A 15319-nucleotide genomic window follows, 5' to 3' on the forward strand; every position below is an offset into this window, starting at 1 on the left:
CTTATTCAAATGCAGCTGTCACTCTGAAAGCCACTGTGTGAAAGGGGGAGCCGGTCTCCAGGCTGACGGAATGCACTGAACCATTCTTTAGGGGGGCGTTGAGCTGGTTAAGGGGTACAGAGGGGAGGGCAGTGATGCTTTGGCTTTCTCTGACCACACACACCTTCTCCCCTTCCAATACAACTCTGAATAGAAGAAAGAAACTGAACTGAACTGAAGATATTGGTGCACGGAAACATAAAAACACTTTATTTCCCTAGAGGAGTTATTTTTTTCTTAAAATGTAGGTTATATTTTGATGCAGTCATTACCAATGAAGAACATTCCTGAACTATCAGCATTTTATTTTTATGTTATCACCAATAGCATTAGTTATTTACTGAACATACCTAAGCCTGAAGTGCACATTCGGGACTCAACAAAAAAGATTTGTTCTGTTGGCCATTTTGGACCAAAAAATATAATAAAGTAAACAGCATAAAAAAAATGCAATCAACCAATCAATAAACTTTTATTTATTTAATATAATATTTGCTGGCCCATTTGAACAGCTAGTATTTTTCTTTTCACTGTTGGTTAAATAAATAAACAAACAATTATATATTATCACTTTTTCTTCTTGTGCCTGAGCATAAAATAATAATAATAATAAAAAATTCTGTAACACTTTTGTTATAAAGCAATGGCTGCCTTGCAAAATGATTAGTTTGATGCTTCCAAGACAATCAATTTTGTCAAAACTTCACCTGTCGTCAGCTAGAGAGCGTTATCTTGATAACATATTTCAATCAGTTTAAACAGAGATCAACATGTTTACATTAACACTTAAAACAGATTAAATATTACAGAGATGAATATTAATGTATAACATATTAAAACACTCCTTACATATTAAATAAAGAGACTAAACTGACGTTGGTCTTCAGTGTTCAATAGACTGCCAGTATATCTGAGACAGAAACTTTCTCATGTACAGCACACACAGCTTTATCTGCAAACATCAACCATTGCAAAGGTCAACCTGACCAAGAGAAAGACTACTAATTTATATTTATGCTCCGCGTGTGTGTTCACGGTGTGTGTGTGCTCACTGCTGAGTGTGTGCCCTTTGGATGGATTAAATGCAGAGCATTAATTCTGAGTATGGGTCACCATACTTGGCTGTATGTCACGTCACATCATTAAGGATGAGTGACTCATGATGAGCAGGCGCACATGGGTGTGAAATGTGGTAAACCATCTATTTCCTAAGATAGTTGCTTGGTAATGATGGTTATCACTGGTAACTTATTGATTGAAAAATCTGTTCATTCATTTACTCACTCACTCACTCACTCACTCACTTTGTAGTGAAGTAAATGTTTCAAAGCCAGCATTAACTGAATGAACGGAGGTATTTGACTCTTAAGTCCTTGACTAATCGGAAAATGACGTGTATAGATATATGTTGCTGAGGGGTCTCCTGTCAGATAAAAACCCTTGAAAACCCTCAGCAAATGTGAGAGACATCAGCTCTGAACAAGGCAGGTACAACAAACTACTGACATCTCAGTCTACGGGTTACAGGTAGGTTTCAGAGAGAGATAAATTTTGGAAATAGAGACGTCATATAAGCCAAAAACACAAAACGAGTGACAACAGAACATAATCAATTATTGAGAAAGAGCTGAAACTAAGTGTTTGGCTAATTTGACAGAGCTGATTATTGGGCTGGGCAATATATCGAGTTTGTACAATATATAGATTTCTTTTTTTTCTTTTTTTATAAGTGACACGGTATGAGGTTATACCGCCCATTTCAGCGGACTATAACTGTCATATGTAGAATTTTTAACACTGCATAAGTCTATTTTATGATATCAAATAGCAGTAACTGGTTAATCAAAACATTTAATGCAATCAATCTGTGCTCTTGTGTTTATTTACTTTCAGTTTTAGTTTAGTGAATTGAACTTCGAAAAGCAGTATTGTTTTTCTGTTTTTTTTTTAAGATTGTAGCCTTATGTTACATTGCTAGATTATGTGATAATCCATCTATCAAAACTTTTTGCATATAATGGATAGATAGCATAACCTGCTTGCACTATATACCAAGATAGGCCTGGCTACTCTATATCGCATTTCGACCCAAAAATACCAAGATATGATTTTTTATATCTCCCAGCCCTAGTTCACAATGTAAACATCTAAACCTCATGAGATCCAGCTCACAACAGCCAACAAGAACATACTGTTCACATGACTAAAAAGAGTCTGCAAGAGACTTTAGAATCAGCCTTATTCAAAATATTAGCAGATAAAGGTACTGTATGCTATCATTCACACACAAAGACTTATCATTGTTGGGTGTAGGCGACAAGAAAACATAGATCTATCTGATTTGACTGCTTTTTTTCATTTCGTTTTGCTTGCCTAGTCTAACTGTGGTAAAATATACCAGCATCTAATACATATATAAGCACTTGGTGTAAGAAGGATATTGAATATTTATTCAGGACAGGCTCTGTCTTCTGTACTTGGTTTAAATACCATCTATCATCTAGGTTAATCTCTAACCAACCTGAGGGCGCTCACGTGAGCTCCATTCCTACGGCTTTTCCGGAGTAAGACCAAACAGTAGCCAAGAGTAAACTAAAAACCTGTGCTTGCTTTCAGATTCAGTCACACAGCTATAGCACTTCCTAACACTTCCCTTTTCCATGAAACACAAACAAAAACACATTTACGGTAATAAAGAGTCAATCAACTAACTTGTTAATTATTTGGTTGGTCATGCCCTAATGTCATTGAATGTTATTATGCTAATAAATTGAATGATCACCAAATGTAATATTTTAATTCCTAAAATGAGTCATTTCATGAGTCATTTCGAATCAGGAAAACTGGGTTATTTTTGCTTGAAACTCATGACATTTTTTCACATAAACGCAATACAAAAGCTGCTCTTTCAGTTATAATGCAAAAAGCATGCTGATCTTTGATAGGTTCGTTACAACTTTGCCTGGTGTATGACCTGAAAGGTCGCAGATACCTGATTTACGAAGAATCACCAATCAGTCTGACAGTGTTTGATGTTTGATATTATCGCAACATTGACGTCAGTGTTGGCTGAGTGTAAGAGGGAATCACTGGACAACTGTGCAAAATATCTAAGATGTGCCAAAGAAGATGCAGCTTTTCGTGTCTTTTTCCATTTTTGGGTCAACTATTCCTTTAAGTACAGTTTGTATGCGTTTTTTATGTTCATGCTAACAGTTAATACATAATTATAGATTATTGATAGATCATAAAATGACAATGGACTACGGAAAGTGCAGAAAACTAATATCCCTAATGTATACAAAGCTCTGCCTTCATGTAACAGTATAGCAGTATGTTCCTTTTATTTGGTGTGTGCAGGATGAGGAGAATCCTGTGGCCTCAGGGTCCTGAGGAGACACAGTATGTGCATGATCACAGAACCAATTACATGTTAAAGAGTTCCTCATGTTGCACTGGATGATCACCTTTGAACTTCCACAGAATGAAAGATTGAGAAGAAGACCAGGTCTTCCTGAGAGGGTCATTCAAGAATGTTCGGTAAAGTGACGAGTGATGTTCCGGAACTGTACAACTCCCTGTATTCCTCTCAGAATGCTGGAGAGAGCTACATTACTCTCCAGTGTCCACACTGATTTAAACTAAGGTGGGTGATACTAATAGAAGTTAGTATTTTCAATATTAAAATGTATATAATTGTTCAATTAAGTAAATATTTAAACAAAGAAATTGTAATTTATTAATATTTAATTATTTTTAATTGCAGTTAACCCTATAGAGCCTACTTTATCCTACTGAATATGCTAATGTATTTTGGATTCTCAATTATTAACATGATCAGAACTTTGCTCTACACAATCTTCTACATGCTTTCTGTCAACTGACTGGTTTTTAGGCTTTCTAGCATAATTCTAAAAATGTCTTTCTGCTGCTAAATGTTTTATGACTTTAAATATAGATGTAAGAAAAACGTTTACATCATAAGTGATATTTCAAGGTGAATTATACTGGACTGTTAGCTGGACTCTTGAATTTTTTTTTTAGAAAAATCATGAATGCGAGTATCAAATATAATACATAATCAGGACTTTAAGAATCTCTCAATCATCACTGTATAGCATTAAACTATATTTTTGACCCCAAACTATTTAAAAGCATTTCTAATAATAATTTCACTAATGCATATTATTGTGAGATATAGAGTGATAAGTGATATTTATATTCATTTTATGGAACTAGACTGCTGTTATAAAGATCTCGTTGATTCACAAGCAATCAGAAATTATAGAAATTAAAAGGCTAGTCAGAAAATATTATATTTTTTAGGTTCTGTGTATAGCTTATGTTCTGTTTGCAAGCAGAACTTCATTCCATCATCATTTAATCATGTCTGACAGTGAAGAATACATCATCTGACTGATGAGACTGCTCATGTGCTGCTTCAAAAACCAGAAAATCCCAACAATCACAGGACTGACATTTTAAATAAGGCTCCAGAGAGAATGAATGGCCAGCGCAGCTATCATGAGACACAAATACGTAGAATATGTTTTGACAGCTTTTCCTACAGCTGTGAGAAATTATTGCAGAGGCTTCAGAGTTCAGACGTAATCTAGCATTTCCAAAACATGGGGTTTAAACAAATTTTAAGATTATCTGTGTTTGGGAGGGAAGATTTGGGTGGTATTGCTATCCATTAAGTCAACTAGGTCTATAAAACCTGGAGAAAGCTAACCATTAACGTTCATCTCAGTGGTGGTTACTGAACTACTCAATTCATTTCTCGAAAACACCTTCTTTTATGTCCCACAGAAGACACAAGGTTTGGAAATGACATGAGGATGAGTAAATGACAGCTATCTCATCTCCATTGAGCTGTTCTTACATTCAGAATAAAGTATGGAGGAAATGTTTGGGAACATGGAAAGTTAACCCTAACCCTAACTAGCCTATCCTGTATGCATACCCCAGATATACATGATTAATTTTTTTTATAGCTAGTATATTGTAATTTATACATGTAGCTTAACACACTGTACTTGATGTTCATATAGTAGCTCAATTCTGTCGATTTAAAAAGAGAACATGAAGGTCTCATCAACTCCGATGACAGATCTCCATCCCCAGATGACAGATGATTTCCCACTCTTTAACTACTGTATCTGAGCTTGCTTTTTTCAATCCAATAGAAAGCGTTTTCATAACAAGTTTTTTTGTACTTTTGTTTAGACATAGAAAGATGAAAAATGCCACGAACCTCAGTGTGTTTCATAAATCAGTCGGTAGCCCAAGGCAAACACTTAAACCCTACATAAAAAAGGTTCCACCTCCCACACGACATGAATGTAATGGTAAAACCAAAGGAACAGAAAATGTGCAGCATTACACTTAAAATAAGAAGTTCATGTAGGCTAATGTAAGGGCTGTCCAGTTCCCGAAACTGCTCCTTACTAAAATATTATAACCGTTAATCTTTTAAAATAAGCTCACAACCGGTAAAAGTGCATGTAAATGAATCAAATTACAAAGTTAGACAGCCGAGGATAAACTCTTACCTGTGAGCGGACTCTCATACGCAGTGGCAGCAGCGCTCCTCTCGCGAGCTGCGCGTTCACCTGTTCACATGCACAGTTCACTTGAGAAGGAGGAGTCCACGCGGCTTCTCCTCGCACTGTATTTTAACCTCTTGAGACCCTGTGGCCTCATATGAGGACATTATATTTTTGTGAATTTCTCTGAGTCTGTTCATGCCACAGTTTTAGATCTGGATGTCCTGTACAGAGCACATTCAGGGCTTTTCAGAGATACCAAATGATTGGATGTTTCACATGACCACTCCCTCTCCTTGGTCATCAAAATGTCTGAAATTAATTTAGTGACACTCTTATAGAAATATGATAATATTTCTATAATATATCGTAGTTATCATTTAAATCTGTCTAATTTTTAAATTCTGTGTCATAAATCAACATCTCAGAAATATGTTATGGGGTTTCAAATCAAAATATGACTTTCTGTTACTAAACAGGACATTGATTTCATACATGTCCTCAGATGAGGACACCGGGACTAAACGCATGCTTATGACGCATTTTTGGAGACATAACAAATGAATAGAGAAAGAAATTATATTTCAATATTCTATGAAATATTATATATTATTATGAAAATCTTGACAATTATTACTCACATTATTACACTTCTTTTTTCATTACATGTTGCCCCAAAAACACATTTATATGCAAATTAGATTTAGTTTATAGATACATTGTATATAATTAGAAAACCCATTAATGGTAATTTTACACACATTTTGCAGAAAGAAAAATGTTATACTGAATTATTCTGTTATACCATAGTTGAGAATCATCTTTATACAAAGTTTGGTAAAAAAAAAAAAAAAATCTTGAACATTAAAAATTTATTGGTGATTTAAAAAAATCTATTGTTTTTGCCTATGCATTTTCATTCATGTCTTTTCATTTTTTTTTTAGAAATTGAGTCCCGATGTCCTCTGCCGAGGACATAACATAACTTTATAAATGAAATGCATGAATGCAGAGCACAAGGCTGCACTGGGAAATCCTGTGTGCGATGCATGACATGCAATGTGCATCTGTGCTTGCAAAGTGAATGAAACTGCTTTGCAGCATTTCACATCATGATAGACCCACTGTCCTCACATGAGGACATCTTTTTTCTGGGAAAACTACTTCCTGTACAAAAACAAATTTTAGGTATTATACTTATTAGGTCCTACATATCCCAAATAGCAAGAAAAAATATAAAATGCACAACAAGCAATCTCTCGGGTTTCAGGAGGATAAACAGGTAAGTGTGTTTGTATGGCGACGTCATGGCTTGTCTTTTAAATAGACAAGATTTGAGAGCGTATACACCCGTTTGTAAATTAGAGTGGCGTGTCAGTTTTGAAATAAGCAGGCAAAGTATTGTTTTGCAGTCATTGCTTAGTTCCGTTTCATTTTGCTACCTCCCATTAAAATAGATGGTAACATAATTCGACGGATTTTGCTTCCAGCATGGTATTAATAAGGTATGAGGCTTATTAACATGTACACCTATCCCAAACCTAAACCTCCTTACAGTAAATACCGTGTTGATAGAATAATCTGATATGTTGTATTATTTGTCAGAACACAGGTGTTCTGGCCAATTTGCTCCTCCAGGCAAGATTTTACCTGGTGCCCCTTGCCTCAGTCATTTCACCAATAATCACTGTGTTCAGGATTTAAACACTTCAAATTTAGGGCTTTTTCACATAGGCTGAACACCTGAAGATATACTAGAATTACTATATAAATGAGTGAAACAGCATAGATAATTGCATGCACAAAAAAAAAAAAAAAAAAAGTTAAAATGGTGTATTCAGCCCTTATTATTATTATAATAATTTACTGGTGGGTTGTGTGATTGACAAGGAAAAAATATTGCTGAATACACAAAAGAAAATATGACAAAGATAACAAGTTATGCAGTTTCTAATATTGTTTTTATATTGTGTTTGGGTAAGTACAATCTGGATCACTGACATGAGGGAAAAAAAGAAGAAAAAAAACCTACTGGGCTAGTGATAAAGAATTATTTCTGTCGTGAGACTAAAGACCAAAATTACAATCTGCTGCCCCCCGATGGTAGTGACCGTCAAGTACAAAATGTATCACAGTGCACCAGTTTAACTGACTAATTTCTCAAGCCTGAACAAGTCTTAAATGAGGCAACAGCACAACAAAAGTGCTGGAAAAAAAGTTGTAATTTAGTTACAGTTTGTCTATGTCTTAAATGTCTGGCTGATCTGAGACACATCCCTGATTTCCACAGTCCCCTTCTGTTGCTGTTTCACCTCACCATGTGCTTATTTTGGTTGATTCTGCCATGTGGACAAGATCAGTTCAGTCCTTTATTCATCCTTTAGTCAAAAAGAGGGTTATGTTTTAGAAAGAGGGCAGAGATGGCCTGGTTACGCTGAGCAGAGTGGGACGTGTATTTCACTCCTGATAGATGCATCACATGATCCTGTTTCTTGAGTGTCTTCCAGTCTGTCAAACTTCTCACAATCTGTTGAAGAAGAGCAAAGTGTAACATTGCATATGTTGGACAACAGATGAAAAGGAGATGGATATGGGAGCATTATTTGCCCTTCATTTGAATCATCTGTGTAATTGATTGAAAGTCTCTTTTCTGCCCTCAGACCCGGTTCATTTCTGACCCTGCTTGAGTGGTTAAAACTTTTAACTTCACCCCAACCATTTCCTGTCTTTTCATCATCTACAAAGTGGTCCACATTCTGCTCGTATGAAGGGGATGCCATACCTTTCAGCACGACCGATTTCAAATGGTGCTAGAAAACCCCAGTCCACTCTGAACACCAGAGGAAATCAGTCACGCTACACAAGGTAGAAGCATAGCGGAAGACTGATTTTGGGTGACATCATTAAATAAGATTTTTTATAAATAACATGAATGCATTTAAAAGATAAAGCTAATTGAATGCCAATGTCATCCACAAACACATGTCTGCTAATAAGCATAAGAACCTTCTTCTAGTCTCATTTACTCATACTGATTAATAGACTGCTTCCTGAAGACCTTTCAATACATAGCATACACATTGTTTTTGTTGGTTGCTGTGACTCTGTGGTAATTGGAGGGCCCCTCTGGAGGACGCTGCAGTGTGTCATAGTAACTTAGCCATGGACCATCAGTGCTGAAAAGAGGGGACATCCCAGAATCAGCATGACAGCGGATCTGAGATGTGGGATATAACAGCACAAACACACACGTATTTTCGAAACATGCTTTAATTGCTTGTAAAATCATAAATTTGATTTATTTCACATCATTTTTATACATAAACTCGAAATAACATCCTTCAGTCATTCAAGTTTAAATGAATAGATAAGACACTTAAAAGGGACAAATAACCAGAAATTAAAAATTCCATTATCATTTACTCACCCTCATGTTGTTCCAAACTCGTATGCTATTTTTTTTTTAAGTAGAACACAATACAAAGTGTTTTTGAATTATTTTGCAATAAATTGCATTTTCTAATGTCTGTGACTGTCAAAATAAAACTAGAAATGAACCTTGAAATGAGTCCACATATTTAAATATAAAGGTTAAAAAAGTGCCATAGTACACAGTAAAGCATAAAAAGAGCTATTCAGTAAGCAGTTCTTAAAATAAACATTTTTCTTAGGGAAAGATACTTTTTTCACTATAATTTTTTTTTTTTTTTTTTGTGGATTTGAAAGGTTCTTCATGAAACCGTTGATGTCGATAAATAACCTTTATCTTTAAGAGTGCATACAACATGCACACTATGTAGAGTATAAAAGTTAAAACAGCTTTGAGAAGACGATCTAAATTTAAGTCACTATTCACTGTGATCTGTTCCAGTTTAAGGGCAGATCTCAAATCAAATGTGATGCTTGTTTCAATGGTGATGTTTGAAGTCATTAATGAACATAGTCTGTAATATAGCTTCAACTATTTACTTGAAAGTCTTTGCCCTTAATATTTCAAATTTGTTTTTGATTTCAGTGGGGGTTTTTTTTATAATATTTTGAGAATATGCAATGTGTGCATGTCTTTTAACAAAAAGAATGTCTTAGGGTTTCGTGAAGATTAGCCCTTGAGGCCAATAAGTTGTGTTTCTGTCAGTTTTAGTTAAATGTAATTAGCCACACCTGTCCACACCTGTACTTAACCTGAAAGACAGATTTGGTTAAAGACACACCTGTGGCATGTACACAAAAAAGTTAGGAGTCATTAAAAACACAAAATGGAATGGAATTTGAATCCAGTCTTTAACATTTGTCCCAGGAATCTGCTGATTCTGTCTTTTAATGACCTAAATTAACCTTTGAGAAATACATTTCCAAAGGTTCAGTGCTATTATGAGCAGAGATTTATCATTAAGCAGACACTTTTATCCAAAGAAACTTACAATTGAGGAAAACAAACGGATGTGATCATAAGTGACAGCACAAGGATGTGTGGAGGCACAAGTACAGTATGATGTTATAAGTTAAGTCTACTTAAATCTACTACCTTATAGTTGAGTCTAGATGTTGCAGCATTTTATTATTATTATTTGAATGCTAATACTATGCTCCAGATAACCATATGTGCATAGTCAGTAGGGTTGTTTTAGTATATAGGGCACCCATAAAATCAAACAACATATACTGTCATTTCTGCATGTCCCTTTTAAAGTCATTTTTTGAAGTCTGCATTTAAAGTCACCTTGATGATTAGCAATTTTCTTTGGGCAGAATCGTTCAGTAGTGATACAGAACACACTAATGCAACTATATACACATATTACCTGACAATGCATTACAAATTGTATTTATTTATTTTTTACAGTAATGTGTTATTGACTTCTGCATTGATTTTACAGTAATCAGAAAAATCCTCATTCTCGCTTATTTTAAATAATGTGGGGAGATTGGGGGCTTGTCTGGCGGGAACTAGGTCAGTGCTCTCTTCTGCAGTGGAAACCATTGCTGCTTGACTCTGTCCTCCACATGCACTCAGTAACTTGGACTCATGCAGATATGAGCAGACTTGCCCACTGACACACCCTTATAAGTAATTACTGGAGCTTCTCAATTATGAAAAACAGGTTGAATCAGATGTGGCTTTTTATTTTTTGAGGGTGTGACCTCAAGGAGAGCACATGGCGATGGGATATGACCACAAATCCATGTGGGTTTAAAAGCAGGGAGTCATGCAGATGGTTTCATGTAAAGCAATGCTATAGTTCTAAACATGGTTCAGTGTAACTGAACCAAAATACCTATAGGGTATCAGGTATAAAGCACAAATATTTGTGTTACAATATTTATAGCATATTACCTATAAATATTAGCCTCAGTTCACGAGAAGCATATTTTCTGTAACATTTATATTCTAATATTATTTTAATATTATTATTTTAATTACATATGATAAATAAACATAGTAAAAAATAGTTTCTTATAACATGATAGAATAAATACCTTTTTGTCTGTTAGACTCCTGTGTCTGAAGACGTTGAATCAGCAGCTGAAAGTCAATGTATTTGAAGACCAACTATGAAAAAATGTATAAATGATAACAATGTTCAGTCTATTCTAAAAAAAAAAACCTAATCTTACCTTTAGATAAAGTGCTATGAGAGTTTGTAGAGCTCTTATAGTGAAGAACGGACAGTCCCAAAAAAGACACTCACCCAGTGTGTGGGACGACCATGTGCTCATCCTTGTCAGAAACACAGTGATGCCGTCTTTGCAAAAACGTGTGTGTGTGTTTTTTTTTTTGTGTGTGTGGAAGGAATTGAGGAAGAATGAAATAAATGAATGCTGAGCTGTTTTAAAGACAAAACTTGATTAAATTAGAAATTTAAAAATACCAGAAAATAACTCGAAAAAGGAAAAGAGTGAATGAAGAACAGCATGATGTGAGAATGCAATGGATGAGAGACGAGAAGCTAAGAGAAGCATGGAGGCTTGTCTGTCTGGAAACAGTCTCTCAGACAGACTTGACAGCCCCCCGCCCATACCCCCCAAACTGCTGGCTTTGGAAACACCCCTACACCCACAAAACACCCCTCCTTTCTCTCACCAACAACCAGAACGACTCTACAACACGGCCTTTGTGCAGGGAATGTCACGTTTTATGTCCTATTTTTAGTACTGTTAACCAAAACTACTGTTTTATCTCAGAGTCTTTTGTTTACAAGCAACGTGTTTTTAGGTCTGTTGTCTCATGACCCAGTGCATGTGAGGTGAATATGGGCCAGGGTGCCCTCTAAAGGCAACCACTGTAAATAGCAGGATGGTACTCGCATGAGAACATGATACAAGATCTAATTTCCTGGTGTGTCATACTTATTACTTACAGTACCTTCTGTGGTACATTTACGGTGCTTTTACGGTGCTTTTTGTCCTTTTAGGAATTTGTCAGCTCCTTCACACTTTCATGGCATATAGCAGCATAACAAATCCTGACAAACATCTCCTTTTGTATCCAGCTTAGCAAAAGAAATCAGAAAATGTAGTTTGGAATGATATTAGTGTGAGTACAGGTGTATCTCAATAAATTATAATGTCAGAGAAAAGTTCATTTATTTCAGTAATTCAACTGAAAATATGAAACTCGTGTATTAAATAAATTCAATGTACACAGACTGAAGTAGTTTAAGTCTTTAGTTCTTTAAGTGAAGTGACATTCAGCCAAGAATGGTGACCCATACTCAGAATTTGTGCTCTGCATCCGAAATGCACACACACAGAGCAGTGAACACACACACACACTGTGAGCAGCCATTTATGCTGCAGCGCCCGGGGAGCAGTTGGGGGTTCAATGCCTTGCTCAAGGGCACCTAAGTCGTGGTATTGAAGGTGGAGAGAGTACTGTACATGCATTCCCCCCACCCACAATTCCGTCCGGCCCGAGACTAGAACCCACAACCCTTCGATTGGGAGTCCAACCCTCTAACCATTAGACCATCTAACCATTTTAATTGTGATGATTTTGGCTCACATTTAACAAAAACCCACCAATTTACCATCTCAACAAATTAGAATATGGTGACATGCCAGTCAACCCAAACACCTGCAAAGGGTTCCTGAACCTTCCAAATGGTCTCTCATTTTGGTTCACTAGGCTACACAATCATGGGGAAGACTGCTGAACTGACAGCTGTCCAGAAGACACCCTTCACAAGGAAAGTAAGCCACAAACATTCATTGCCAGAGAAGCTGGCTGTTCAGAGAGTGCTGTATCCAAGCATATTAACAGAAAGTTGAGTGCATGCTTGGAAAGGAAAAAGTGTAAAAGAAAAAGATGCACAACCAACCGAGAGAACTGCAGCCTTAAGAGGATTGTCAAGCAAAATTGATTCAAGAGTTTGAGTGAACTTCACAAGGAATGGACTGAGGCGTCTTACCTGAGCTAAGGAGAAGAAAAACTGGATTGTGGTCCAAAGTCCTCTTTTTTAGATAAAAGCAAGTTTTGTATTTCATTTGGAAACCAAGGTCCTAGAATCTGGAGGAAGGGTGAAGAAGCTCATAGCCCAAATTGCTGTAGCCAGTGTTAAGCCCAAGTGTTGAGTTTCCACAGTCTGTGATTATTTGGGGTGCAATGTTATATGCTGGTGTTGGTCCATTGTGTTTTGTGTCACTGCAACCATTTACCAAGAAATTTTGAACAGTTTCACAGGTGTGTGCTTTTATGTGGTGGTGAACTGATGAGGGAATGGTGTACAGGTGCCGGTGACCGCCATACGCTGGTGAAAAGATTGACACCCTGCCACCTCACTCTGCAAATAACAGAAAAAAATGTGTCCAATCTGTTTGCTCCAGAGAGGTCCAGTGTTGAAGAGTCAGAAACAGGAGATGTACCTCTACCAGAAGAGCTCTTGCCATGTGACAGGACATTGGGAAAGCTGTAGCGATCCAACATACAGGATCTGTGGTCAATAACCTCTTTTGAAGTTGAAAAAATTTATGACACAGCCTTTCTGCCATCTATTATGGTGGCTTCCAGTGGCCAGTACTCTTTACTTACTGTGTTTTCTGTAAGGGATGAGATGGCTCCCACTGAGAGATGAAGCTCCAGCATGTTTTCAAGGCAGTGCTTGACCCACAGGTGGTCAGAGAGCTGGAAGTCTCCAGTCCTGCCACACACATGGAGCGTATAATCAATTGACCATCCTTCGAATGACCAATCCTCCTTTGGCAAGATTCCCAGAAGATCTTGAGGAGGTCACGGTGAAAAGCTTGAACTATTATAATAAGAGTCCCTGAGAGTTTCTGTTGAAGTTAACCTTGCTGGTCGTTGATCTGAAAGGGCTCCTGGACCTGAAAACCTTCCCTGACTGGCAATTTGCAAATGAATACAAGGCTGTTATCTGAGCAAGGTTCCTGTTGTTGATGTGCATCCCATTTGTTCTCCATGGATGCTGGAATGGAAGTTAACATGAGCACATTCAACTGTAACTAATTTTATTTTTTCGTGCAGTGCATAGCGTGTTGCTATGCAGTTGTTTGGATATTAAGCAAAGTAAAAGTGGCCAAAATGTATGGAATTCAAAGAAAGAAACGAATGTAATATGCACTATTTCTACACATTTTCACACGAGAAATAAAGAAATAAAACCAATGTACAGTTAGTCTTAATGAGACTATTTTACTTTCCAGCCATGTTAATGTTGCTTCCTCATCTTTCCCCATCTTTGTGAGATTAAATATTTTCTTTAGTGTATTAAAAAAAAAATCATAGTGCTAGTGTTTTTTATTTGGTGGTAAACTGCCAATGTATATGAAATTTATATTTATTTTTTTTATGTGTGCATGTCCTTGTGTGTGTTTTTATGTGGCCACATTTTATGTAGATGACTAACATTACATTGTATTTTTTTAAATGTTGATTTTGTGTTTCTCTGACTTACAGACTAGGTGCAGCTAAATACAGTATGATAATGACTTACTAAATAATATCACAAAAAAAATTGTTTACACAGTTTAGAAGGTACACAGGGCAGCTCAACTTAACACTGCTATATCTTACTCCCACTCTCTCTTACTGCTATTTAATCAGTAAGCTATTATTTAAATAATTAAATGTGAACCTTAGTGTAAGTGTAAATTGAAATTTGGCGATGCCCGTTTTTTGTGGTAGCAAGTTGTATCATTCTTGTCTAATTTAAACCAAAAATCTTATATATACATACTGAACATGTTATATATATATATATATATGAAGAGTTCAGATGCAAAAGCCTCTAAATGCCATCTGAAATTTTCATCTAAAATTAGGATTTTTATTAAGCTCCATATGCTTAGGGTGAGTCATTTTACTTTAATGGCAATGTGCAGGTCCTTTTCCAGGCTATTAAAGTGAAAATACTGATCATAAACATAGGGGCCTGATAAAAATCCTAATTTTAGATGAAAATTTCAAATGGCATCTGAACTCTTCATACATATATATATTTTTACAGTTTTAGTTTGAGGTACAGGAGATGACTATAAAGGTTTTGCAACACACAAACTGGATCTGCCAATGTATCATTTTTGAGCCTTGCTCTTATTCTTCTGCTAAAGCCAAGAGAATCTACAGACTAAGTGCTATAATCCTCACAAAATGTTGTTTTACAACATGTTTACAATTCCAGCTGAATGACAACTTGTGTTGTATGATTATAATGGTTTAGAAAATTGCACTCATACATGTCTTTGGTTTTAGATCAGTTTCTGTGGCTTGTGTG

At 36.1% G+C, this 15319-nt stretch overlaps 1 protein-coding gene across 1 annotated transcript in view; it reads right to left on the reverse strand.

Annotated features, from left to right (window-relative positions):
- Positions 1-5952, reverse strand: part of LOC128011786 (laminin subunit beta-1-like) — a 41530-nt gene extending 35578 nt beyond the window's left edge. Inside the window, exon 1 of the mRNA XM_052594504.1 lies at positions 5595-5952. The gene's annotated coding sequence lies outside the window, so the exon portion shown is untranslated. The remainder of the gene's footprint in view (positions 1-5594) is intronic.
- Positions 5953-15319: the final 9367 nt, after the last annotated feature.

The sequence above is a fragment of the Carassius gibelio genome, chromosome B23, assembly GCF_023724105.1.
Source record: "Carassius gibelio isolate Cgi1373 ecotype wild population from Czech Republic chromosome B23, carGib1.2-hapl.c, whole genome shotgun sequence".
Lineage (NCBI taxonomy): Eukaryota > Metazoa > Chordata > Actinopteri > Cypriniformes > Cyprinidae > Carassius > Carassius gibelio.